Source organism: Sus scrofa, chromosome 1, assembly GCF_054392235.1.
Source record: "Sus scrofa isolate SSC_HxYL_T2T_F1_AM1 chromosome 1, Sscrofa_HxYL_maternal_Yorkshire_Landrace_v2.0, whole genome shotgun sequence".
Taxonomy (NCBI): Eukaryota; Metazoa; Chordata; class Mammalia; order Artiodactyla; family Suidae; genus Sus; species Sus scrofa.
In genome coordinates this window covers 265221005-265248540 of record NC_139383.1, presented here as the reverse complement: position 1 = coordinate 265248540, position 27536 = coordinate 265221005, and the positions used below count along the sequence as shown (strand labels likewise).

The 27536-nt window shown below is 43.1% G+C and overlaps 1 pseudogene; it reads left to right on the top strand.

Moving 5' to 3' along the window:
• The first annotated feature begins 8402 nt into the window (after positions 1-8402).
• On the top strand, positions 8403-10098 carry LOC100518353 (Y-box-binding protein 1 pseudogene; annotated as a pseudogene).
• Positions 10099-27536: the final 17438 nt, after the last annotated feature.

Below are 27536 nucleotides of genomic sequence, written 5' to 3'. Positions count from 1 at the left end.
GACTGGTGTCCTTATCAAAAGGGGAACTTTGGACACAGAGACAGACATGCAGAGAGAGTGTGATGGGAAGACCCAGGAAGGATGCTGTGTTCAAGCTGAGGACTGCCTGAGAAACTGGAGCTTGGAGAGGAAAACAAAACAGATTCTCCCTCACAGATTTGGAAGGAACCAACTCTGCCAGCACTTTGATCTTGGACTTCTAGCCCCCAGAACTCTGAGATGATACATGTCTTTTGTTTAAACTGCCCAGTGTGTAACAGCAGCCCTAGGAAACCAAGGCAACAGGGAAAGGAGACGGGTCCCAGGGACCGAGGCAATAGGGAGCTATTGCAGATTTCTGAGCAAGGGGATCACGCGTGATTGGCATCTTTAAAAGATGACTCCGGTGGTGTGTCTATACCAAGGGTCTTGAAGGGTGGGAGAGCTGGAGGCAGGAGGAGATGCATGAGATGATGTGAGAACTGGCTGGAAGCTGTGTGGGGACCATGGGAGTGGGGGTGGGACAGGAACCATAGAATTGTCAACAGGAATGGGACAGTCTCTCGTTTCAGGGCTGCAATAATAATGATGTTAAATAACTGTATTCACTAAATCAACTGCCCCCTTTCATCGCTGCATCCCCAGGGGAGACTGAAATGCTCTGAGTTAATATCTAAAAGGAAAAAAAAAATGGAACTCAAGGATCAAACAAATTTTTGATGAGAGAAGTGTTATTTCTACCAAGCTAGGACATCAAAGCCTGTGAATGGTGCTTTTTAGGTAATATTAAAGTGGGCTCTAAATAATGTTTGAATATTTCTCCGCTTTTCCCAGGGATCACAGACAATTTCTCTTAGAGGAAGAACACCAATGATGCCCGAAGCCAGCCTCCTCTCCAGGAGGACCTGTGGGTTTTCCTGGGAATGGAGCACTTGTATAAATATGGCTTAAATTTCATTTTGCATTTAGCAGCCCCAGCATTAAAATTTATTGTTCTAGGCATACGTGCATTTCTGTAGATTAAACTGGCTAAAAGTCTGACAAACACTTCAGCTGTGTTTTGACAGTCCCAGTCACACAGATGGCCCTTGCATCAGCAGATGTACTGTATCAAGGCAGTCACATATCAAGGGAGTTTCTGAAAAGCAAATGCCATTTCTGCATTGATTCCTATTATTAAATGGTGGATGACTTTCCCATCTACTTGCAACAGCTAGTTTTTGCTGTGTAACAAACCACTCCGAGACCTAGTGGCTTGTAATAACCATTTTATTTTTGCTCATGAGTCTGTGGGCCAACCAGACAGTTTTGAAATTAGCTTGGGCAGGGGGGCAGGTGGTTGGGGGCTGGAGGGCCTGGAATGGCCTCCCTCGCATACTTGCCAGATTGAGCAGGGGAAACTAGCCATGAGTCTCTGTCCAATCAGCAGGATAGAGCAGAATCACATTATCTTAGTTTTTGGGTTCCCAAGTGTCCTTTTCAAGTCTCTGCTTCTGCCACATTTGCCAATGCCCACTGAGCAAGCAAACCACATGACCACGCCCCTATTCCCACATCCCCGCGTGGAGAAAGAGTCTCCTCTTAGATTAATATCATTTTGCAGATGGATAAAGTTGTAGGGAAGGGATGGGAGGGATTTCTGGCCATTATGTGATCAATCATAACCCTCCTCCTCAAATAAAGATGCCCAGAATATTTTAATGGACTCTGTGCCAGACTCTGTGCTGGGATCTTTCTCTCTCATTTAATCAGAAAAATTATGTAACTTTCTTAAGGTCACACAGCTAGTCATTACTGGAGCCAAGATTCAGTCTCAAGACTGAGACTAAATCTTATGCTGTTTTCCACTACTCCTTTCTGTCTACTAGCTACAGAGTTGAATTTGTCATTTTGGGATCTGGGAGGCACATTTTTATTTTTTCATTTTTTTATTTTTATTTTTTTGCCTTTTCCAGGGCCGCACCTGCAGCATGTGGAGGTTCACAGGCTAGGGGTCCAATTGGAGCTGTAGCCGCCAGGCTATGCCACAGCCACAGCAACGCAGGATCTGAGCTGTGTCGGGGAACTACACCACAGCTCATGGCCACACCAGATCCTTAACCCTGAGCGAGGCCAGGGATCGAACCCAAAACCTCATGGTTGGGAAGCACATTTTTTTTTTTCTAAACTTTTCACTGTGTTCTGGTCAGTTATTTTCTATACTATTTTCTCTATTGTTAGTTATTCCACCTCCGCTTGCTTACCTCCAGTGATTGGGAGCTCGTTATCTATCTTGACAGCCTAATTAACATTGAAAGCGGAATCTATTGCAAAACTCCAAGTCAAAACAAGGTGCTGGGAGTTCCTGTAGTGGCTCAGTGGTTAACGAATCTGACTAGGAACCATGAGGTTGCCGGTTCCATCTCTGGCCTTGCTCAGTGGGTTAAGGGTCCAACATTGCTGTGAGCTGTGGTATAGGTCGCAGATGTGGCTCGGATCCTGCGTTGCTGGCTCTGGCGTAGGCTTGCAGTTACAGCTCCAATTCGACCCCTAGCCTGGGAACCTCCACGTGCTGCGAGAGCAGCCCAAGAAATGATGAAAAGACAAAAAAAAAAAAAAAAAAAAAAAAAAAAAAAAGCTGAAAAATCTGGATGGGAATGAGGGGAATTGACAGGTGAAGTTTTAAGTTTCTTTTCTGTTCTGAAACCTACAGTTTATCTTTTTTGAGTGCTTGTTTTTGTAATTGTGGTTATCTTTGTTCCATATCCTTTGGAAAATTCAATTTTCATGGAAAGAACCAACACAGGAAATTTTTGATTCACTCAAAAAACTTTTGAGTTTTTTTTTTTTTTTCCTGAAATAAAATGAAGAGAAAAAAATGTTTCAAAAGCCTTATAAAGCAAAAGTAATGATAACTACCTCCTTGGAAATCCTAAGGCTGTTCACTGCGACTGTCTCTGATAGACTGTATTCTGGGAAGGCGGGGGCTGTGTGCGGGACATGATGTTCACGGAATCATTCATTCATTCATTCATTCATCAAACACCGAAAAGAGTTTACTATATTCCAGACACTCTCTCAAATAAACTGGGGGTGGGGGGTAATTAATTTACACAGCCCTTACTCAAGGCTTTCAGAGTCTAGAAGAGAAATAAGGCAGAGGATTCTGACCTGAGGGGAAAAAGTGCCAGGGACCTGTTAAAGGCACAAAGTGCAACAGGAGCTGGGGGTTGGGGAGGGGGTGATCATATCCAGGGAGGGTCCATTCTGGGTCCTTTCCCTCTTCTGAAGGCAGAAAACTGCTCTTTTTTTTGTCTTTTTAGGACCGCACTGGCAGCATATGGAGGTTCCCAGGCTAGGGGTCGAATCGGAGCTATAGCTGCCGGCCTACCCCACAGCCGCAGCCATACCAGATCTGAGCCGCTTCCGCAACTGACACCACAGCTCAAGGCCAGGGATCGAACCCGCAACCTCATGGTTCCTAGTCGGATTCCTTAATCACTGAGCCACAACGGGAACTGCCCGAAACTGCTCATTAACTCGCTGCATCAGACATCATTAAACCTAGTTCTTTCGAGCTATCCTTCTCTGCAATGCCCTCCAACAAAAACAGCAATGTGAAACCTTGAAAGTCAAGATTTTCTATGCAAATTCAAAACTCAAAAGGACTGAGAGATGAGCAAGCCTGTGGTCAGCCTCCCGCGAATGGAAGGAGCCGTTCTGGGTGGTGGCGATGTCAGGCAAATCAGTAACAGAGCCAGGGCACTCCTCGGGCTTCTCTAACTTCCTCCCTGCAGATGGTTTCAGATGTTCTCTCAATAAAAATTACCACTGGGCAAACACAAATAAACTTAACGGATTTAACTGACAGAGTTAAACAAGCAGAAGATAGAATTTCTCTTAATGAGAATAAACTACTTGCATATGAAAAAGATTTAAAACTGAGGATCCAATAACTCACCAGAAACTTGGAACAGATTCACAGAACTCGGGGGAAAACAACCACCAGGCAGGAAAACTTCATCTGGAAGTGGGCGCTCTGGAAAGGCAGGGTTGAAGCAGTGGGGGGGCAATGGGAAAGGCAGGGACAATGAGGGGGAGTGGTCCTGCGCTGGACTCCAGCCCCTGCAACTGACTGTCAGACCTGCAGACACCAGTAAAGTGTTTGAAGCAGGGGAGGAGGGGGTGTGTGATCGAATTAAGTCTGTGCTTGTGAAAGATCATTCTGATTCCCTGCATGAGTGGAGGCAAGGGGACTGGGAGGTGAGACGAAGTTTATTAGTAAATCAGAAACCTGTTCGCTGCCACAGTCTTGGGTGAACTTGACTTTCCCTTATCTTGCCAGTTGGCACTTTGCATAATAATGCCTCTTTATCAGAGTTTGTGTAAAGATTCGATGAGGTAGTACTCAGGGACTCCTTATTCATTTAGCAAATTTCCTAAGAATCTACTATGTGCCAGGTGCTGTTCACACCACTGGGATACAGTGGTGAACAAGACTGATATGGTCCTGCTCTTGCAGTTATGTTCTAGTGGATCTTGGACTCTAATATAATTATCTGAATTTTTTGCCTGAAAAAGCTTCTTGTAATTGCCTGAATTTTTTTAAATTGCAATGAACAGAAAGCCAACTTGCTTAAGGAATTGATTAAGGAATTGACTGGTTCCAATGGTTCAGTGAGTGATGAGGTAGCCCATTGAAGCTGAGGAAGAGCTGTAGGGACCAGGAATAAATTCCAAACCACCACAACTGTATCTGTCTCTTGTCCCTGTCTTGCTGCAGGTTGGCTTCCTTCTCTCCTGTTACAGAGAGGCCTTCCCAATGTGATGGGGATATGGCCACCAGCAGCCCCAGCTTAGCAACTCCAAAAAAGTACTTTCTGCTTTCAGCATCTTCATAGCAATCCAGAGAAATTTCCTCCAGACTCTGCTTGGGTCACCTTCCCACCTTTTGAGCTCATTCATCATCATTACTAAGAAGATGGAGAAGCGTGATTGGCCAGGCTTGGATCATGTGGCCAATGGCTGGGTTCTACTGTGCACCGTAATCAATGGCTCTACCAGAAACATATGAAGAGAATCAGGAAGGTTCCTCAATAGGAGGGAAGCAAGGAGACAAAAACAGCATATGTCCCACCATGAAAGGTACTTAACCTAAAGCCTGGGAGATAGTAAATGTGATTAGGAGTAGCCCAAAGTTGTGATTGTACTCAATAAGCCCTGAGAGAAAACTCAGATTTTCTTCATCTGTTTTGCTTACTGGGGAAACTGAAGCTCAGAGAAGGAAAGGTTTATCTTAGGAATAAGTCTTCCTTATCCAGTTGGTAATCTCAGATTTTCCCTTTTAACTAGCTGGTTTACCTGCAGTGAGCTACCACCTTCTGAGTTAATTTATCTCATCCCCAGATGGGGCCACCGATAGCCACCCAGTGATGCTTCCAAGGACACTGTAGGATTAAGTAATGCTGACTACAGCACACAAATATAAGGCAGAAAATTAGTACTGGCAGCTGTGGCTGAGTCTGGTTCACAGATGTTTTGTTTGGCTCATCCAATGTTTTTAAAGAGTTGAGCCAACATTTAATAATTGGAAGATTTTTACATTAAAAATGCAGATTTCTGGCTTCTCTTGAAAAAAAAAAAAGTCAAGAAATCTGACAACATCAGATCTGAATTCCCACATGGCAGCCATCAGGTGGAACTGAATAGCAACTGCCCCTTTGAACAAGGTACAAGTTCTCCATTGCTCCAGTTCGCCACAGTCCCCACCACTCCTTATTGTCCCTAACACTGATGCCAAAGTGCAGCCATCATTTATCACTGTGCTTGCCCTGTTGTTTTTTCCATAGTAGGGAAATACTTTCATTTGTCTTCCAAAATGGAAAATCAATAGAACTGAAGGATCAGCATTTCAGCTTGTGAGTATTGTCATATAAGATTATTATTTTTAATATGCCCTTATTTCCCCACCAAGAGAACAATAGTTGAGCATGGCAATAACCTTTCTGGACATAATAATAGCAAGAAATTTCCCAGTACTTACTATATGCCAGATACCATTTTAAGGACTTCACATATGGCATTTCAGTGGCTCCTCAAAACAATTCTATAAAGTGGGTCCTAGTAGTACTCTCATTTGTGAATGAGGAGACTGGGGCACAGAGAGGTTAAGTAACTGGCCCAAGGTTAGCATCACAGGGATCCGAACCTAGGCTGACTCCAGAGTCGAGGCTCTCAACCATTAACTCTACTAAGATTGCTGGTGCTAGTGCCCATGTGTGGGAGTGAACAGAGACAAGCACACTTGTGCGTATTCACATATATAAGCTATAAGGCTGTGGGTTGTAAGGGTAAGGTCAGAGGATGCCTGAATAGAAAGGACCAGGAATATCGTGAGGTGAAGAACTGAATTCTGCTCTGGTCTTAATCATGAGTCTTACTTCTCACTTGGGCCACTGCTCCATCCTTTGATCCTCAGTTTCCCATCTCTAAAATCAGGTGAAGGCTTTGGACTAGATGATCTAAATTGCCTCCCAACTCTACTGTTCTGTGGTTTTCTGACTTTCTCCCCTTTCTTTCAATCTGTTACCTGGAGATGAACCATGGCCAAGTCAAAGCCATGTGCCAGCTTGGAAAAGGCAGGGAAGCTCTGTCCAAGCCTGCATCTCCATTTTAGGCTGTACCAGTGACCAGAGGGTACCATTCACTATGGGAGAGGGCTACCATTGCAAATTCTTAGCAGCTGGAGCCCCCTGATAGGCTGCCAAACTTCCAGTGGCTTGCCAGCTTCTCCCTTGGGTTTCTCTTGGAAAACGGGAAGGTATGTTCCTTAGCTGCTTGGCTCCTGCTTGCAGGGAATGGCAAGAGTAATGGCCCAGCAGTCTGGATACCTGAGACTTATTTCTAGCCCTTGCAGGTGACTTAACACCCCATCAATGCTCTTTATTTCCTGTGTGACTTGCCCGCTTTGAATTGAGTTTCCTCACTTACCTTGCTTTATCAGTTTTAAAGTGCGCCACAAAAAGAAGAGATGATTGGCCTATTTGCGCAGAAGCCAGTGTCCCCTGAAACTGTGATTGGGACCATGGACCACATAGAGAGAGGTCTACAGAGTGAGGAAGGGTAAAACCAGAGGAGATGGAACACCAGGCCCATAGCTAGACCTTCTGGGAGAGAGAGCCTCCAGAAAAGCTGGATTACTGGCATCAACCCTCGAAGAGGGCAGACAATCCCTCCTCCCCAACATGTCCATACTCTAATCCATAGTACCCGGGATACATTAGGTGAAGGTGGCAAAAGGGATGTTACAAAGATAAAGATTACAAGCCTTAAAATAGGAAGACCTCCTGAATTACCCACATGACCCAAACTAACCACATGAGCCCTGGGCAGTGGGTTAAGACTCTGACTACAGGAGCTCAGGTCACTGCAGAGGTGTGGGTTCAACCCCCAGCCTGGCACAGTGGGTTAAAGGATCTGATATTGCCAAAGCCCCATCGTATATCGCAGTTGTGGTTCAGATTCAATCCTCGGCCTGGAAACTTTCATATGCCTCAAATCGGCCATAAAATTAAAAAAAAAAAAAAAGTTGGAGTTCCCGTTGTGGCTCGGCAGTAATAAACCTGACTAGTATTCCATGAAGATTCGGGATCAATTCCTAGCCCTGCTCATTGGGTTAAGGATCAGACATTACCGTAAGCTGCAGTGTAGGTTGCAGATGCAGCTTGGATCTGGTGTTGCTGCGGCCATGGTGTAGACCAGCAGCTGCAGATCAAATTCTGTCCCTAGCCTGGGAATTTCCATATGCCCCAGGTGTGGCTCTAAAAAAAGACCAAAAAAAAAAAAAAAAAAAAAAAAAGTCGAGAGTTTTCTCTGGCTAGACTGGAAAAGATGCAGCAAAATAGTCACAGATATTGGTGGTGTGAGAGGGACTTGACCCACCATTGCCAGAAGGGATCCACAGGAAAGCAGCAAAAAGGAAGGTAGGTATCTCTGACAGCAAAGACCAAGCTCTGGCTGACAGGCAGCAAGGAAATGGGGCATCAGTCCTATAACCACAAGGAACTGAATTCATCCAATAACCTGAATGGGCTTCCAAGCAGAATCTGCCGTGGAGCTTGTGGGTAAGAGCCAAATCCAGCCCCTGCCACGTGAGACTGTCAGCAGACAACCCAACTGGATCTTGTGCTCAGCCTCTGGCCCACAGAACTGTGAGATAATAAATGCATATGCTTTTAAGCCACTAAATCTGTGATAATTTGTTACAGCAGTGCTAGAAATGAATACAGACCACGTGTTGTAAGTTGAGACCAATGAAAGAAAGTGGTGGCATATGGCCTCATGAGGTTCTACATTGTGTGGATAAGTGGCTTCAGAAAAGGACAGCAAAGGACACTGGCTTACTCTTGTTACTCAAGAGTTTGACCTGGAAGGATCAGTTGGACATGGAGGTGAAAGGTGAGGAAGAGCTGCTTCCACAGGGGGGATTTGGTTCCCTGTCCCTAGAGAGCACCTGTGTTAGTGCTGAGCAGAGAGGGGCGTGTCGTGGGAGAGCAAGCTTTGCACACTGGACACGCCCCCAGATTCATGAGCTTGACAAGGAATCAATACCCTTCGTCAGTGAGCACGATAAATGGTTATACTCATGTTTCGCATTTTCATTCTACTTTCTTCACCACCTGAAAGGCCATAGAATCAAAATTGGGATTATAAATGACCAGAAAAAAGAGATTCTTAAAGGATGAAATTCTTCTTTCATAATCACAAAATTCTGATAAACCAAGCCCCTCTGTGACTGTCTCTTTTGTTGCATTTTTATCCCACAAATCTAGGCTGAAAGGGCTTGGAGGGAGCCCAGGGGTTATAGACTTCTGTACTGACTCAGTTCAGGCCAACGAACATGTGCAATACAGGAAGAAAGAGGAAGTGGGATAAGGGCATTTAGAAAATCATGCCGGTTTGATCAGTAGCGGGAGCTGAGAACGGACCCCAGAGAGCCCCGAGCAGCCCCACTGCTGCAGCGGACCTTGTTTCTATCACACCCCAGGAGCAGCCACAGCTGCCGCAGCTGGCCCCAGGCACCATCACCCCAGCCACTAGCAGGAAGGACGAGACCCAGCAGCCGCCTGCTGCCTCTCCCGCCCTCAGTGCTGCAGTCACCAAGCCCAGCATGATGGGCAGTGTCCCTGGGAGGTGCAGCTCAGACATCCTCGCATCTGCGGCTCCTGCCGGCTGGGACAAGAAGGTCATTGCAAAGAAGGTTTGGGAACAGTAAAATGCTTCAGTGGAAGAAATGGATATGGTTTCATCAACAGGAATGACACAAAGGAAGATGTATGTGTACACAGCAGACTGCCATAAAGAAGAACAACCCCAGGAAGTACCTTCGCACCAAAGGAGATGGAGAGACGATGGAGTTTGATGTTGTTGGAGAAGAGGCTGGGGAAGCGGCAAATGTTACCAGCCGTGGTGGAGTTCGGCGCAAGGCAGTAAATATGCAGCAGATGGTAACCATTACAGATGCTCTGCCCATCGCAGGGGTCCTCCACGCAGTTCTCCAAGCAGAACTGCCAGAATAGTGAGAGCAGAGAAATGAATGAGGGATCAGAGTGTGCTCCCCAAGGCCAGGCCCAACAACGCCGGCCCTACATGCCCTATGCAGGCGAAGGTTCTCACCTTATTACATGCGGAGACCCTATGGGCGTTGACCACAGTATTGCAACCCTCCTGCGCTGGGAGGAGTGAAGGAGGGGGCTGACAACCAGGGTGCGGGAGAACAAGGTAGACCAGCGAGACAGAATATGCACTGGGGCTACAGTCCACGATTCCGCAGGGGCCCTGCTCGCCAAAAACAGCCCAGAAAGGATGGCAATGAAGAAGATAAGGAAAATCAAGGAGATGAGACCCAGGGTCAGCAGCCACCTCAACGTCGGTACCACTGCAGCTTCAATTACCTGTGCAGATCCTGGGAAACCTTAAACCACAACATGGCAAAGAGATGACAGATGCTAATCCACCAGCTGAGAATTCATCTGCTCCCAAGGTTGAGTAAAAGGCCTGCTTACCATCTCTATCATCATCCAGTTTAGTCGTCCAACAAGAAGAAATGAATATGAAATTCCAGCAATTAGAAAGGAACAAAAGGAATTCCCATGGTGGCTCAGCGGAAAAGAATCTGACTAGTATCCAAGAGGACTCAGGTTCCATCCCTGGCCTTGCTCAGTGGGTTAAGGATCTGGCATTACTGCGAGCTATGGCGTAGGTGGCAGGCACAGCTGGGATCTGGGGTTGCTGTGGCTGTCGCTTAGGCCAGCAGCTACAGCTCCGATTGGACCCCGAGCCTGGGAACCTCCATATGCCATGGGGGTGCAGCCCTAAAAAGCAAAAAAGAAAAAAAAAAAAAGACCTATTTTTTTTCTCAATATGCCTTATCTTTTAAGGTTAAATTTTTAAATTATTTCAAATCTGGTCAAGTTGAGATTTTAAAGAACCTCATTTGTAATTTGCAATAAGAGTTTACAACTTGATTTTTAAAAAGTCAACAAACCTCAAGCACCTGTTAATAAGGGTCTTAAATAACAGAAAATCATGGCAGAGCTGAGGTTTTGTGCCTGTTCCATCACTGACTGGATCTCATCTTGACCGGTGTGTTTTCAAAATAGATTAGCAAGGACTGAAACACACACTCCACTGCCTAGCATTCATACCTTCCTCAGTGTCATTCCTGTCTTGGGCATATATTTTCTCCTCTCGTACCTTCAGCTCCAGTTGAAATCTGATCTGTTGGAATTTGACAGTCTATTGTCTTTTAAAATCCTAACACAGGACATGCCCTTGGACTCTGCCATTTGTCTTCTGGGACTTGATCTTAGAAATAACTGTGGATGTGCACAATGATGCATGTCCAAAGTTTCCCATTCCAGGCATCACAGGTTAGAAACCACCTGGATACCCACTAATAGAAAATGGGTTGCACAAATTACCATCTATCCGTAACACAGAATATTTATGTGGCCCTTCAAAATAATGTAGATCCACAATTATGGCTGTGGAAAGAGAGTCATCTTGTAATGCTGGGAGGAATCCAGTCTACAAAATAAAATAATCATGATACAGTTTTCTAGGACCCAGTTGTTATTTGCCCAACAGCTGAGACTAGCTCCAAGACAGTGAGCCAGAAGTCTGTGCTACATCAAGAAACATCTATAGGAGTTCTCGTCATGGCTCAGTGGTTAACAAATCTGACTAGGAACCAAGAGGCTGCAGGTTTGATCCCTGGCCTCGATCAGTGGGTTAAGGGTCCGGTGTTGCCACGAGCTGTGGGGTAGGTCCCAGATGCAGCTCGGATCCGGCATGGCTGTGGCTCTGGCATAGACTGACAGCAACAGCTCTGATTAGACCCCCAGCCATATGCCATGGGTGTTGCCTTGAAAAAGACAAAAAAAAAAAAAAAAAAAAAGACAAAAAGAAGAAAGAAACATCTATAAATAAGTTCAGATTCAGAATATCAAATGCTTCTTTTCTTGACTCTGAGCACCTGAAATTTGCAATTTTCTCAGAAATTCAAAAGACAAAAAAAAAAAATTCAAAGATATCTCATACTAGGCACAGTTTTTTTTTTTTCCTTTTGTCTTTTTAGGGCCTCACCTATGGCATATGGCGGTCCCCAGGCTAGGGGTCAAATCAGAGCTACAGCTGCTGGCCTACACAACAGCCACAGCAATGGCAGATCTGAGCCACATCTGCAACCTACACCACAGCTCATGGCAACGCTGGATCCTTAACCCACTGAGTGAGGCCAGGGATCGAACCTGTGTCCTCATGGATACTAGTCAGGTTTGTTAACCACTAAGCCACGATGGGAACTCCAAATACCCAGGCACAGTTTTAAATAAGAAGGAAGCCCTTAGCCTGAGTTTGCAGAGCAAAGCCACGGGCCAGGAGCACAACCATTGGTTGGTGCTGAGATGGGGAGAGGATGGAGTGTTCTTCCTTTTGGCTTCAGAGTTTATCAATGAAAAGGAAAGGACATGTTAAGGGCAGCTGCATCTCTGGTAGAGGAAAAGCCACAAACTAATGGGTCCCTAGACTAAGCACATCTTCAGGGAAGACAATAAACTCAATTAAGAGCCAGAGTCATAAAAGAACACAAATCTCCCAAACAAAACATAATTGAGCAGAGAGATGAGACCTGATCCCATAAATAACCCTTCGTAATTAGAACATATCAACAGTTCCTATTAAAGAAACAGCAGACAGTCAAGTACTGGAAGTCTGGGAAAATTGAGTTCTTAATTAAATCCTCATCAGAATTACTAGTACCCATATCTTCCACGTCCCATTTCCCCAAGTCTCAAGTGTAGGTGCATCAGGAAATGGTGCGATTCCGTGTAATCACATGAAATGAATTCATTCTCTGATCTTAACAAGGACTGATTTGGAGACACTGGGTTCTATTTCGTAAAACACTAAACTTCAGAGAAATCTGGTTGAATCTCAGTGTTCTCAGGGAGGGACCATACATGCAGTATCCTGAAAAAAACGAAAGAAGGAAGGAAGGAAGGAAGGAAGAAAGAAAGAAAGGAAGGAAGGAAGAAAGAAAGAAAGAATTTATTGTCTCTTAGACTTCTCTACTCAACCCCATGCCTTGGTTCCTTAATGCCTACAGAATAGAGTAGGAATTCCTTGGATTTGGATGGTCTTTTCAGCCTGGAATATACGCTTTCTGTCCTTCTCTACCCACCAGAATCTCACTAGAAAGCCACTATTTTACTGACAATATTCTTATCAAGGTCACGTGTCATGTCTACTCTTCAGCCCTTCTCAGTGGCATTTGGTCTGCGGGGCCAGTTGCCCCTTCTAAAAAGACTCTTTCCCTAGATTCTGTGACTCCACCCCCTCCCAGTCTTCCTCCGATTTCTCTGGCCACCTCTCCTCAGTCTCCTTGTCAACCCTTTTTCCCCTCCCCCAATCTGAGTTGCCCCTCCCTATGTCCCTTCCTTGTCTCTGCCTCAGTGACCTTCTCCTCGTGCCATCTCTGTGCCAGTGACTCCCAGGTCTGTATCTCAGGCCCCGATCTCTCTCCTTAGCTCCAAGTCCATATGTCCACTGCCTAATGACATCACCAAGGGGACATCTTGCTGCATCTCCAACTCAAAATATCCAGGCTGGCCTGGCAGGAGAGATGACACACTCAGATGGGACAACTAAGGAGATTTTAATAAAGTGTATAGGTATTTAGAATAATTTTGCTGTCCTCATGAATTGAACTTTCTGGCATTGTATATTTTCATCCTAAATTTGACTTTAATAATTCTCTTTTTTCCTAAATGTCTGTTTTGTTTGATACTAATACAGTCTCTTCAACTCTCTTGGTTAGTATTTACTCAAAGCTTGGATTTTCCCATCTCTTTAGGATGCTTTGCATCTTTTATTTATTTATTTATTTTTGGTCTTTTCTTTTCCCGCAGTATATGGAGGTTCCCAGGCTAGGGGTCTAATCGGAGCTGTAGCTGCCGGCCTATGCCACAGCCTCGGCAATGCAGGATCTGAGTCACATCTGCAACCTACCCACAGCTCACGGCAACGCTGAATCCTTAACCCACTGAGCAAGGCCAGGGATTGAACCCGCCACCTCATGGTTCCTACTTGGATTTGTTAACCACTGAGCCACGATGGGAACTCCCTCTGCATCCTTAAATTCAGATACGTTTGATACAGAGCATAGTGCCAATTTTTTAAAATCTTAACTGACAATATTTTGTGTTTGAGTTCATTTTTATTTACTTGGCATCTTATTTTTTCTTTTTCCTTCTTACGCAATTCTTTTACTCTCCTTTTAAAATTTTTTAAAAAGGCATAGGTATTTTTGTTCCATTTTCCTTCTGATGATTTCAATTTGTGTATACTTCTTCTCCTCTTGTATTAGTTATCCTTAAGATATTAATAGGCATTCCTGATATAAAATCTAAAAATTTTTATCCTTCTCTCTCAAAACATCAACCACCTTTCATATGCTACTGTTATTGCTGTGCAATATTTTAACAGCTATCTTGCAGCTCTAGCCTCCAAATTTGACATTATTATTGTTGTTGATTTATACAGTCAATTTTGCTTTTTTAAATTTATTTTGGGGAGTTCCCTTCGTGGCTCAGTGGTTAACGAACCCAACTAGGATCCATGAGAATGTGGGTTCAATCCCTGGCCTTGCTCAGTGTGTTAAGACCCGGCGTTGCTGTGAGCTGCAGTGTAGTTCGCAGATGCAGCTCTGATCCCACATTGCTGTGGCTCTGGCGTAGGCCGGAGTCTGCAGCTCCAATTGGACCCCTAGCTTGGGAATCTCCATATGCTGCGTGTATGGCCCTAAAAAGAAAAAATTTATTTGTGCACAGGGAACTCTATCCAGACTCTTGGGATAGACCATAATGGAAGATAAAATAAGAAAGGGAATGTGTGTGTGTGTGTGTGTGTGTGTGTGTGTGTGTGTGTGTGTGACTTTGCCGTACAGCAGAAACTGGCACAACATTATAAATCAATTATAGTTTAATTAAAAATACAATAAAAATAAAAAACAAGTTAATTTTCACCCTCCAAAAAAAGAAAGTTACTCAATATACAACAAACCAGAAAAATGAAGCTTATTTTTTAAAGAAAAAGATAATCAAGAAAGACCAAGATCAGGATGAACCAGATGTTGGAATTCTTAAACAAGAATTAAAACATGAAAACTATGCACAATGTTGCAAAGGGAAATGTGTTCATAACGAATGAAAGGGTAAGAAATCTCAGCAGAGAAATAGAAAATATAAAAAAATATAAAAAATAATCGAATGGGATACTAGAACTGAAAAAATAAGGTATCTATGTTTTAAAAAATTTCCTACATGTCCTCTGCCCAAGTCTTTTTTTTTGTATTGATAGTCATTTTCTTACTTATTTGTAGAAACTTCTTAAACATTAAGGAAATTTCCTATTGTCTGTTTTATGTGTCGCAAAATTTTTGCTGTTGTTTGCCTGCTGACTTTGTTTACAGTTTTTCCAGGCAGCAGTTTACAAATTTAGCTGATTAAAAGAAATTTTATGGCTTATGACTTCTGACATTTTTAGAAAAACCTTCCCCCTGCTGAATTATTAAGGTAAATACTCATTTTTTTCTCCCAGCATTTTTTCTAGTTTCATCTTTGTTAAAAGCAAACATTTTTAGAATCATTGAGAGTTTAACTTTTTCAGAACGCAGATTTCTTTTTTCTTTTAAAAGAACATAGTAAACCACTGTTTACTCAATGAAATTTACACAATATGGAACCACTCCCGATTCTACTTCAAGCTGCAATTAATTTATTAATGTTACAAAGTGCCCCAGATTCTAGGTTTTATGGTTTTAGTAGCATTTTTTTTCACTTACCTTCTTATTTTTATTATTTATTTATTTTGTCTTTTTGCCTTTTCTAGGGCCGCTCCCACAGCATATGGAGGTTCCCAGGCTAGGGGTCTAATTGGAGCTGTAGCCACAGGCCTATGCCAGAGCCACAGCAATGCGGGATCTGAGCCGTGCCTTCGACCTCCACCGCAGCTCACAGCAACACCGGATCCTTAACCCACTGAGCAAAGCCAGGGATCGAACCCCGCAACCTCGTGGTTCCTAGTGGGATTCTTTAACCACTGAGCCACGATAGGAATTCCTTACCTTTTTAAAATGTGAAAAATTTTAAGTATTTTCAACTGGGTATGTAGATTAAAAACAAAAGGCTTGATGTGGGATATGTAAACCAAGGAAAAGATACAATATAATAAGGGAAATTCAGAATAACTTGACCTGGAGTATGGAAGGCTCCACTTTGTCCTTCAGAAATGCTGGTCACCCCGCTAGGGAAGCATCAGTGAGCCTTTGTAACCAATCGAGAGAAACGTAGGAAATGTCTATTTGCCTCTTTCTTAAATATAACTTTTCATTGTGGAGATATGAAAGAACCAAAACGTTGGTGTCTCTGGTGTGAGGGAAAGCAAAACGAAACAAAACCACAGCTGCAAGAAGCCATATCTCATCGGTGAGGTTTCAAAGGAAATGGTGGAAATTTTTAATGAAAACGAGCTCAAATACACACACAGAAAGGGGGACGGAGGGGAGGGCGGCGGAGGGGGGGGAGAGGCAGAGGGAGAGGGAGGGAGAGGAAGGGAGAGGGGGAGAGGAGGAGAGGGAGAGAGAGAGAGAGTTTGGCAGAGTTAAATGTAATATGAAAAGCAGAGACAAGCAAATGCTGTGTAGCTTCCTCCACAATGTTAGATTCAAAGTTTCTGTGTGTGCCTAATACTGGGTATTGGTTTCCTTAGTACCTGCTCAATCATCTAGCAGGCAGTCCCGTGTCATAGAGGCCTGAAAGGTAAACATGGCATTCCCAGGCCCCTTTGCAGTGGGATGCTAAATGTGACCTATTTTATCAGGGCCAGCACTCTGGGCTTTCACTCTGGGCCCCCAAATTAAGGGGATGCCAAAATACTCAGTAAAGAAAAGAAAGAGGGCGTTCCTGTTGTGGCTCAGCAGAAACAAATCTAACTAGCATCCATGAGGATGCAGGTTCAATCCCTGGCCTCGCTCAGTGGGTTAAGGATCCAGCATTGCCGTGAGCTGGAATTCCATGCTGCTGTGGCTGTGGTGTAGGCCAGCAGCTACAGCTCCAATCGACCCCTAGCCTGGGAACCTCCATATGCCATGTATGTGGCCTTAAAAAGATAAATAAATAAATAAATAAATATTTTTTTAAAAAAGGAAAGAAAGAATATTTTAATATTGTGTTTTTTTAAAAAAAACACAATATTAAAAAAGATTTATGATAAAAAGTACTAAAATTTTTAATAAGGGCTGGATCAGTAATAGTGTCGAGCCATATTGGAGCCTGTGTCCAAAGAAAAAGTTACTAATACTGATCTTGTCTTTCTTGTATGATCCTAGACTTGATTTAGGAACCAGGTTAAATCTGGAGAGGAGCAGGTGCCAGGCATCCATTCCTCGCTGGTGCAGATTCGAGCAGAGATAAGATGGGTCTAGAGCAGCTTTGCAATTTAGCAGAGGTGGCTTCCTGCTCATAGCCGAGGTAGCATGTTTTCCAAAGCATGCCTCTCAACCACCTTCCAGTAGCGGCATGGGCATCAGCTCCCTGGGCAGCCCAGTTCTGCCATTTGGCCTTGGCAGTTGTTTCTGGAGGCTCACCCTATAGTTTTTTCCCTTGGATTTCCCAATAAACAGTGCACAGAGCTCCTTCTGTTGACAGCTGGCCAGAAAAGATTTTGTTCTCTGCAGGGGAACCATGACAGACCCACCAGAGATGTTATGGAGAGCAGATGCTAGCCCCTTCCCTGCAGATTAGCCAAGTCTTTGGGGATCAAACAGAAACTGGAGAAGGTGCTGCTGTGAAATGACATCATCAGTGTAACAAATGCCCTTGAAAGATTGAGAATATTTAATCTCACCAGCTTCACTTTTCTTATATATAAAATGAGGGGTGGTAATTCTAGTTTCATAAGGTTGTTGTAAGTATTAAATGAAATAATATACACCCTAGCCTAGGATCTGACCCAGAGGGGGTGCTCCGTAAAACTTTTAGGTATTATCAGTATTGATTTCCCTTATGGGAGTGCCCTTCATGGCTCAGTGGTTAACAAACCCGACTAGGATCTATGAGGATGTGGGTTCAATCCCTGGCCTCGTTCAGTGGGTTAAGGATCTGGCATTGCCATGAGCAGTGGTGTAGGTTGCAGATGTAGCTCAGATCCCACGTTGCTGTGGCCATGGCGTAGGCCAGCAGCTGCAGCTCCGATTTGACCCCTAGCCTGGGAACCTCCATATGTCATGGGGGTGGCCCTAAAAAAAAAAAAAAAAGACTATTTGGCCAGCTCTTGGCATGATCCCTAGCATAAATGAAATGTCCAGTAAGTACCAGTTATGGTTGTTATCGAGAACGACTCCCCCCCATTAATATTGAGGCCAGGTAGCAAGGCTTCTGTAGTTGACTTTAGGTTTTCCACTAATGGGGAATCATTTTAAGCACTTTTATATTGTCAACACATTGCAACAAATTGCATTCATTTTTAGCATCAAGCACAGAATTTAATTTAAAGGGCATTTCTGCTCTGTGGGCATTGCCCCTGCTGGAGAGGAGAGGGGGAGGGGGACGGCTGTGTGGGTCCAGTTCTTATGCATTTTCCTCAATTATTAGCAAGATTTGGGAGAGACGGGTTTGTAGAGCACAGGTGAAATTCCTATCGTGACCTGTTACTATCGGCTCCATTGTAACAACATAGAACCACAGGCACCGAGGGGTCATGGTCGCCCAGATTCAAAACATTTTGGTCTCTCCCAAAGCACAGGGCCTTTGACTCTGTACCGTTTTTGGATCCTCTGCCACCTCTGTCAGGGCTAGCTCCAAAACTGGTAAAAACAAAGGTGATTGGTCAAAGTTTACCAAATGCTTTCCTTTGCGTGTCTGAGATTTTAAACCTCAGTCTCCTCCTCCCCTTGAACATTTTTTTTTTCTTGCAAATGAGCAAAACACACTCTTTTCCTTAAAATTCTGCATGTTCAGCGGGGATATTTTTGGGCATGGAGGTGGATTGTAATGCAAATGCCCTTGATTTTCTTGGGCCGCTCGCGAATTTCAGTGAGTGATAGGCCCCCTTGAGATAAATGCACTTTTGATAGAAGAAAATTCCCTTTTCCCTTGTGAAATGTGCTGGCAGCAGATACTTCCAGCTGGTGGGATTTGCTTCTTAACTCAATGTTCATGCAGGGCTCAGCTGAGCAGTCCTGGAAGATGAAGCAAGGACCCAGGGTTCGGACCCGGAGAAGCCTGTGGGATCAGGGTCCCAGAGGAGAAGGACCAAGATACAGAGAGCTAGAAACAGGGGCCTCCACATTAACCAAGAACCGAGAACTGTGGTGCCCTGGAGGTGACTAAATAGGTGCAAAGCACGGAAACTTAGAGCCAAGATAAGCAAGGGTGGGAGACGGGGACACAGATGAGCAGAACTCAGGAGCAGGACAGATAACAGGGCAGCTGCCATTTATCCTGTCTGTCATGTTGAAGCTGCAGCTGCCGCCAAAGCCACTACCTTTCCAGCCATTCTTGCTTATCCATCAGAGTCTTTGGTGGAGAGCAACCTGCAGCCGTCTCCACTGGACCACTTGGGGGTGTGAACCAGTTCCGTGCATTGGTTTTTTTCGACTCCCAAGAGAAATGATTTAGGATTATGGCTGGGCCAGCGGTATCTTCCAGCCTCATGGACCTCTGCCAGTGTTGTCGTGTTCAGGGGGCTTGACAGATGTTGGCCCGGAGAAGGAGAAGATGAAAAGAAAAAGGAGAGCTGCTTTGAGCAAAGACTCCAGGGAGGCAGCTCCCCACTCTTTATAAGGAAGACTCCTCTAGTCAGAGCAATGGGGGTGATCAAGGAGCAAGGAGCTTCCTGTCACCAGAGGTGCAGCCTCCCGCAGGCCTTCCCCTGCAGAGCGGTGGTTGGACTAGATCACGGTGGAGGGCCTTTCATCACGGATGCTGTGAGTCAGTACCCGCCCAGGTCACAGCCCTGAGGAACACTTGCCCGTGGCGGTGGCTCCCGCTGCACTCAGGGTTACGCCCTGACTCCTCTCTTCCTAAAATAAAAGAGATATGAATATACATAATGAAAAATCTTCCCTTTGCCTGGGGAAATTGACAAAGAACAGTCAACACTATATCATATCTTAGTGAAAATATTAGATGTTCAAGTAAAAGAAAATATCTTCTGGGAGTTCCGGTTGTGGTGCAGCAGAAACGAATCAGACTAGTAACCATGAGGTTGTGAGTTTGATCCCCGGCCTCGGTCAGTGGGTTAAGGATCCTGCGTTACTGCGGTTGTGATATAGGCCAGCAGCTATAACTCCGATTCAACCCCTAGCCTGGGAACCTCCATATGCCTTGGCTGTGGCCCTAAAAAAAAAAAAGAAAAGAAAAGAATCTTCTGAGCCTTCAGATATAGAGAAAAAAGGAAAGAAAATAATGTCAGCATATATTTCTCAATGGCAACATGAAAGACTAGTCATCAATAGAGTACTGTATTCAAGGAACTCCAGTATATAAAAGCATGAAAAGGAATTTCATTTGTCCTTCAATAGGAAGACGAAGAAAAATATTTCTACATAATAATCCTGCAAAAATTTATAGACTATTGTATTCATAAGTCCTTCCTGAAGAATATAGCAGGGGATTATCTAAAAACACTAGCCGAAGTTCTGATTTTGATCATTGAATTATTTAACCATGAATCTATGCCTAAAACTTAAATTTCCACAAAGGTGGGAGAGAGTTGTGTAAATATCACATATTCTGAGTAAGCTGAAATTATATAACTAAAAATAGGGACCGGAGAGAGGTAAAAAAGAAAATAGAATAAGTTCATTATTGCTACATAGCTAATAAGTATCAAAGAATATCGTTTAAAGTCACAAACCAAAGAGCAGTACACACAGGGAAAGAAAGGGGAATAAGGACAATAAGAATTTCTATAAACATAACCACTAAAACAAAACCGCAAACTTTCTAAACACCAAAAGAAATACAAACAGAAAATGAAACAAAATTTAAGTGAAGAAAATAGAATACCTATCAAAAGCATACAATAAATATGAAGTAGTGTAGCAGAACTAATACTGAACTTAAATCATATTAATAAGTGGAAATAGAGATAGCTTGTATCAGTCAGGATTCTCCAAAGAAATAGACCAAATAGGAGATGATAGATAGATAGATAGATAGATAGATAGATAGACAGACAGACAGACAGACAGACTGATAATAGATATTATGAGGAATTGGCTCCTGTGATATGGAGTCTGTTGTATCTCACAATCTGCTATCTGTAAGCTGGTCAAGGAGAAAATGATGGTAGAATTACCATCCAGACCTGAGGTCCTGAGAACCAAGGGAGCTAATGGTGTTAAGTCCCAGTCTGAGTCCAAAGGCCCAAGACGCACCAGTATGCAAGGTCTGGAGAAGATGGCTGTCCCAGCTCAAGCCGAGAGAAAATTTCCCCTTCCTCTACCTTTTTGTTCTATTCAGGTCCTCATTGGATCGGATCTTTACCCAAATTGATGAGAGCAATCTTCTTTACTCAGTCCACTGATTCAAATGCTAATCTCTTCTGGGTCACACCTGGAAAAAACCTTTTACCAGCTATCTGGGCATCCTTTAGCTCAGTCAAGTTGACATGGACAATTAATCATTGCCAGCGTGTCTGTGTTAGGGCCTCTCTAAGAGAGTGCCCGATTGGGTGGCTCATCAACAACCGAAATTTATTTCCCACAGTACTGGAGTTTGGGAAGTCCACTAGCAAATTGCCAGCGGAGAGAACAAAGTGAGAAGCCCACCATCTATGAACCAGGAAATGGATCCTCACCAGATTCTGAATCTGCTGGCAAGGGAGCTTTCTGGGATCTCTATAGGCACTGATCCCTTTTATAGGGCTCCTCTGTCATGACTTAGTCACCTCCTGAAGGCCCCACCTCCAAATACCATCACATTGGGGGTTAAGTTTCAACATGAACTTGGGGTGGAGATACAAACATTCAGACTATAGCACTTACCTACTAGAAGAAAAAGATGTGCAGATTGATTTTAAAAAACACATATTTTGAAACTAAGTAATTCCAGAAAAGTAAACATAGGGCTGGAGCAAAATATGCCAGGCAAAAGGAAACTGACCCCTTCACCAAATCAAGGTGAGGAGTTCCCATCATGGCTTGGCGGTAATGAACCCGACTAGTATCCATGAGGTCACAGGTTCCATCCTTGGCCTTGCTCTGTGGGTTAAGGATCCACCATTGCCGTGAGCTGTGGTGTAAGTCAGAGATGCAGCTCAGATCTGCCATTGCTGTGGCTGTGGTGTAGGCTGGCAGCTGTAGCTCTGATTCGACCCCTAGCCTGGGAACCTCCATATGCCACCAGCGAGGTCCTAAAAAAGTCAAATAAATAAATAAATAAAACAAGGTAAAATTCAGGCCAATAAGTAAATAAATAAGGCAATGCAGAACCCTGGATAATGTCACAGCTTCAGTTCAAGATGAAGAGGTAATGCTTATGACTATCACTGCACCAATAATACATAGGAATCTTCATAAAGCAGAAACTATAGGACTTGCAAAGTGAGATGCACAGAACCCAATAATATAGGGAGATATTATTTTTCTCTTTTTCTTTTTTAGCCACCCCGCAGCATATGGAGTTCCTGGGCCAGGGATCAGATCCAGCTGCAGTTTCTTTCTCTGTTTTTTTTGTTTGTTTGTTTTGTTTTGTCTTTTGTCTCTTTAGGGCCACACCCGTGGCATATGGAGGTTCCCAGGTTAGGGGTCAAATCGGAGCTGTTGCTGCCAGCCTACAACCACAGCAACGCCAGATCCGAGCCACGTCTTCGACCTACACCACAGCTCATGGCAACCTTAACCCACTGAGCGAGGCCAAGGATCGAACCCACCACTTCATGGTTCCTAGTTGGATTCATTTCCACTGCGCCACAACGGGAACTCCCCAACTGCAGTTTCGACACAGCAACATTGGATCCTTTAATCCTCTGTGCCTAGCAGGGGATCAAACCTGCATCCTGGTGTTGAAGAGACACCACCGATCTCTTGGGCCACAGCGGGAACTCTGAGAGATTTTTATACAGCTCTCTCACTCTAAGAAAGATGAAGTGGACAAAATGTGAATATGGATAATAGAACTTCTAAGCAACATAATCTGTAAGGTAGATATTATGTATATTTATCAAAATGTATGCCATGATCAATAATAGACAAGGTGCCATCTTCTCAAGGGCCCATAACGTTCACAAAAATTAACAATATATGAGATCATATGAAAACATTAGGAAGTTCCATAAAAAATAAAAACAGAAAGAATAAACAGATATACAAACAGTTCACTAAAACATGAAAAATAAGCAGAAAGAACAAAATAAAGAATGCCATGGAAGAAATAATTGTTGAATCAGAAAAAAAATGTTTAGATCTCTTGGCACAATTGTATTCAAAGAAATTTTTAAGCCTAAATGAAAAAGATAATTTTCTGGGAAAAATACCATTTAGCAAAATTGACACAAGTGGAGATAGCTTATATAGGTCAGGTTTCATAATAAATAGAGAAAATGATGAACAAACTAACCCCATAGGAGTTCCCAGCGTGGCTCAGTGGTTCACGAATCCGACTAGGAGCCATGAGGTTGCGGGTTCAATCCCTGGCCTTGCTCAGTGGGTTAAGGATCCGGCATCGCTGTGAGCTGTGGTGTAGGTTGCAGACATGGATCCGGTGTTGCTGTGGCTCTGGCGTAGGCCGGCGGCTACAGCTCTGATTAGACCCCTAGCCTGGGAACCTCCATATGCTGCGGGTATGGCCCTAGAAAAGGCAAAAAGACCAAAAAAAAAAAAAAAAAGAAAAGAAAAAAGAACTAACCCCATAAAATTTTCAGCCTCGAGTGCTTTGAAAAGTTTTTACTGTTCCTTAAAAAATCAGGTAATTCCAATGCCACTTAAGCTGCTGCAAATAACAGGAAAAAAAGGCAAACTTCTGAATTTTAGTAAAAAGTGAAAATAATACTGATCTCTAAACCTGATAAATACTGTGCAAAGAAGGAATCTAAAGGCCAATCTCACTTACTGACTCTACAAAAATCTGAAATAGAACTTTATTAAACAGATTCAACAGCATATTTAAAATAAAACATATCACCAAATTTCACTACAATAATTTTTATTACAACAATTCAAGATTGGTTCAATATTAGGGAATTAATATAGTTCCAACTATTAATAATTCTAGAAATACAAATAATATAATCATCTCCACAGATGTTCTTCTTAGTTAATATAACTTAATATATCCAAAGGTAACATATATAAACTTAGCCCAATTACAATAAAAAATATGACTTTGTATTTGTGTGGAACTAGACAACCTGATTTTAAAGTTCATATGGAAACAAGCAAGAACATCCAGGAAAACACCAAAAACTCAGAGCAATGGCAAGGGAAATTAGTTCTCCCAGATGTTAAAACATATAAGAAAGCCTCTAAAATTAAACTAGTATGGAACTGACACATAACTTCGCAGATGCATCCATGGGATAGGATGAAAAGATCAGAAATAGACTCACTACAAGTGGAGAGTTGATGTTATTAAAGAAGGACTCCCAAATTCTGGGAGAAATATAAACATTTAAGATAAATGATATAAAACAACCAGATAATCACTTGGAAAAACATAAAGCTGGATCCTTATATCATATCTAGATGAATTCAGAGATGGATAGAAAAATGAATGGAAGGATAATCTGTGATAAAGTACAGAGAGTTAAAATGTGAGTGGCAGGTCTTGTGTAATGGATGTTCACTAGAAAAACTTGGATTTTCTAGATGATTAAAATTTTCATAATATCTGTTAGGGGAAAACAGAGGAGTTATTTATTTTTTTTTTTAAGGCACGGGCATTGGCTTGAAGAGGCCCCCATTTGCCAAATTAGGACAATTCAAGCATCAAAACAAATAATGAAAACAATGGACAAAACCAGAATGCATCAATAAAAAAAATCTGAGTCCATAATAAATACTGAGAAGAGAGAGCGAGAAAGACAGAGAGCCCCAGATGCTATTGCTAAAAGTGACCATTACTCCAACTCCTCATTGTGAAACTTGGTAATGAAAGGGAACAAATTAAGCCCCTATTTGATCATTTTAGGATGCTCTACAGCCTATGCCAACTAGTTGATGGAAAACACAAGTGATAGAGGGAAAAAGTCAAAGTATACGAGAAGAAAACAATCAGAAAACTCTAAAATGTAGGATGTTCTGCAAGACAGAGGCCCAGTATTTCCTAAAATCAATAAAAGCCATGTGTGAGAGATGTTTTAGATTAAAAGAGATAGAAGAGATAAAATGATCAAATGTAATATATGAGTCTTGATTGGTTCTTGGTTGAGAGAAAACTATAAAAGACATTTGGGGGACAACTGGGGAATTTTAATGATGACTGGATATTAGATGATAATATACAACTATTGCTAATGATCTTGGGTGCAAAATGACATTCGATTATATACAATAATTTTCTTATATTTAGATATAATATTTTCTTATATTTATATATAGAATCATTATGGGAGTTCCTGTCGTGGCACAGCAGAAACAAACCTGACTAGGAACCATGAGGTTGCGGGTTCAATCCTTGGCCTTGTTCAGTGGGTTAAGGATCTGGGGTTGCCGTGAGCTATGGTGTAGGTCGAAGACGCGGCTTGGATCTGGCGTTGCTGTGGCTGTGGTGTAGGCCGGTGGCTATAGCTCCGATTAGACTCCTAGCCTGGAAACTTACATATGCTGCGGGAGCGGCCCAAGAAATTGCAAAACGACCAAAAAAAAAAAAAAAAAAAAAAAAGGTATAAATATTGCCTAAGACTCAGATTTCGTGGTTACTGAAGACCTACTATATGCCAGGCCTGCTGCTCAGCACTTTTACGTATGTCATTGTATTCAATTCTCATAACCTCCCTGTCAAGTGGGCCTTACTCTCTCCATTTTGTGAATAAATAAATGAAGCTACTAACTCTTGACTAGCATCACAACGGGCAACTCAAACCCAGAGCTGCTGACCTCAAGGCCAGAGTAAGTTAAGCGGCAGCCTTAGCTGCAAAGAAACCAGGCAAAGTTAATGATCACAACTCAGAGAGACCCATATAGAAAACGTTAACTTGAAATCCCTCCAAGTCTTTTCCGAGCATTCCCAACAGAGGACATAGGGTGAGCAGAAGCAGGAAGATTGGAAAGTGGAGTGTGTTCTGGAATAGCAATGGTTCCTGGCTTTGGGAGGTGGAAAAAACGAGAAGAGGAACTGAGCTGGAAAGGATGGCTGGGCCAAGGCAAGGCAGGCCTGGAGTGCCATGCTGGAAAGTATGGGCTCTCCCTGGTTGGTAGGAGGAAGCCATGGAAAGTTGGTATGAGGTGAAGGGCATGGTCAGATAGTGACGTGTTCACTGCTTTCTTCCTCCCCAGTGGGGGACCCTACTAAAATAAACACAAACAATCAAAGCCTACAGAAGGAATTGGAGCAAATTTTTGATGTTTTATTTATGAATTGAGCATTGGTCAAGTGGAAAAAAAAAAAAACCGTAACAAGATAAAAAATTTATGTACAAAGAACCACTCAGTGGCTTATAATAACCCTTAGAAGAGAGGGGGAAAATGAAAAGCTATTTCATAAAAGATTGAAACTCCAGTGTACTCAAGGTTTGAGTGTAGGCAAAAGCTCTCTTGGCACCATGGTTCTTTAATAAATGGAGTGTTTCTATGATGGGAAGGCTTCATAGGGAGTAGGCCCTTTCTGTGCTGCTTGGGGCACTGGCCATTGTCCAAGGGCTTGGGGAGCCACCAAGCCTGGGCAGGACACTGCCACTCTCTCATCACACTGCTGGGCCAAAGGCCAAGATTGGGCAGATAACAGAACAGAGTATCTTAGACTTGAAGAAGCTAAAAAGCTCCCAGCATCCTCACTCCAGCCCTTAAAGCTGCCTCATCATCCCCATCAAGGGATTATCTGCATTTTCTTCCTCCCCTAAAACAAACAAAAGCAAACAAAGCATATACTGTTCATTTATTTCTGATCACAAAACTAACACATGTTTGCTAGTAATTTAGAAAATATGAAAGGGCACAAAGAAGAAAATAAAAATCACTCATTTTACCATCCAGAGATAGACAGTTATATACTTTTTAAAAAAAGTAATCATATTGAATATGCCATTTTGTAATATGCTTTCTTCATCTAATAATATAAAATTTTACCCATGTGAGTGATCTTCTATGATAGCATTTAAAATCACAATTTAACTAATCCTCTTTCGTTGGACATGTTAATTCATTAACAGTTTTTAAGATTATAAAGAATTCTATAACCAGACTTCCTGTCGTGGCTCAGTGGTTAACAAATCCGACTAAAGAACCATGAGGTTGAGGGTTCGATCCCTGGTCTCACTCAGTGGGTTAAGGATCTGGCATGGCCGTGAGCTGTGGTGTAGGTTCCAGAAATGGCTCAGATCCCACGTTGCTGTGGCTCTGGCGTAGGTCGGCGGCTACAGCTCTGATTGGACTCCTAGCCTGGGAACCTCCACAGGCTGCAGGTGTGGCCCTAAAAAGACCAAAAAAAAAAAAAAAAAAAAAAAAAAAGAATTCTATAACAAACACCCTTGGGAGTTCCCATTGTGGCACAGTGGATTAATGATCTGGCTTTTCTCTGCAGAGGTGCCAGTTTGATCCCTGGCCTAAGGTGGTGGATTAAAGATCCAACCTGTGACACAGGTTGCTCTGTCTTAGATTTGATTGCTGGCCTGAGAACTTCCATAGGCAGTGGGGGTGGCCAAAAAAGAAAAACGAATACCCTTGAATGCAAATCTTTTGTGTGTTCTGCTTTTTTTGGTGGGGGTATGGGGGGGGGGCACAGCATGTAGAAGCTTGACGTGGAATCTCAGTTCCAAGACTTGGGACTGAACACAGGCCACAGCAGTGACAGCGTCAA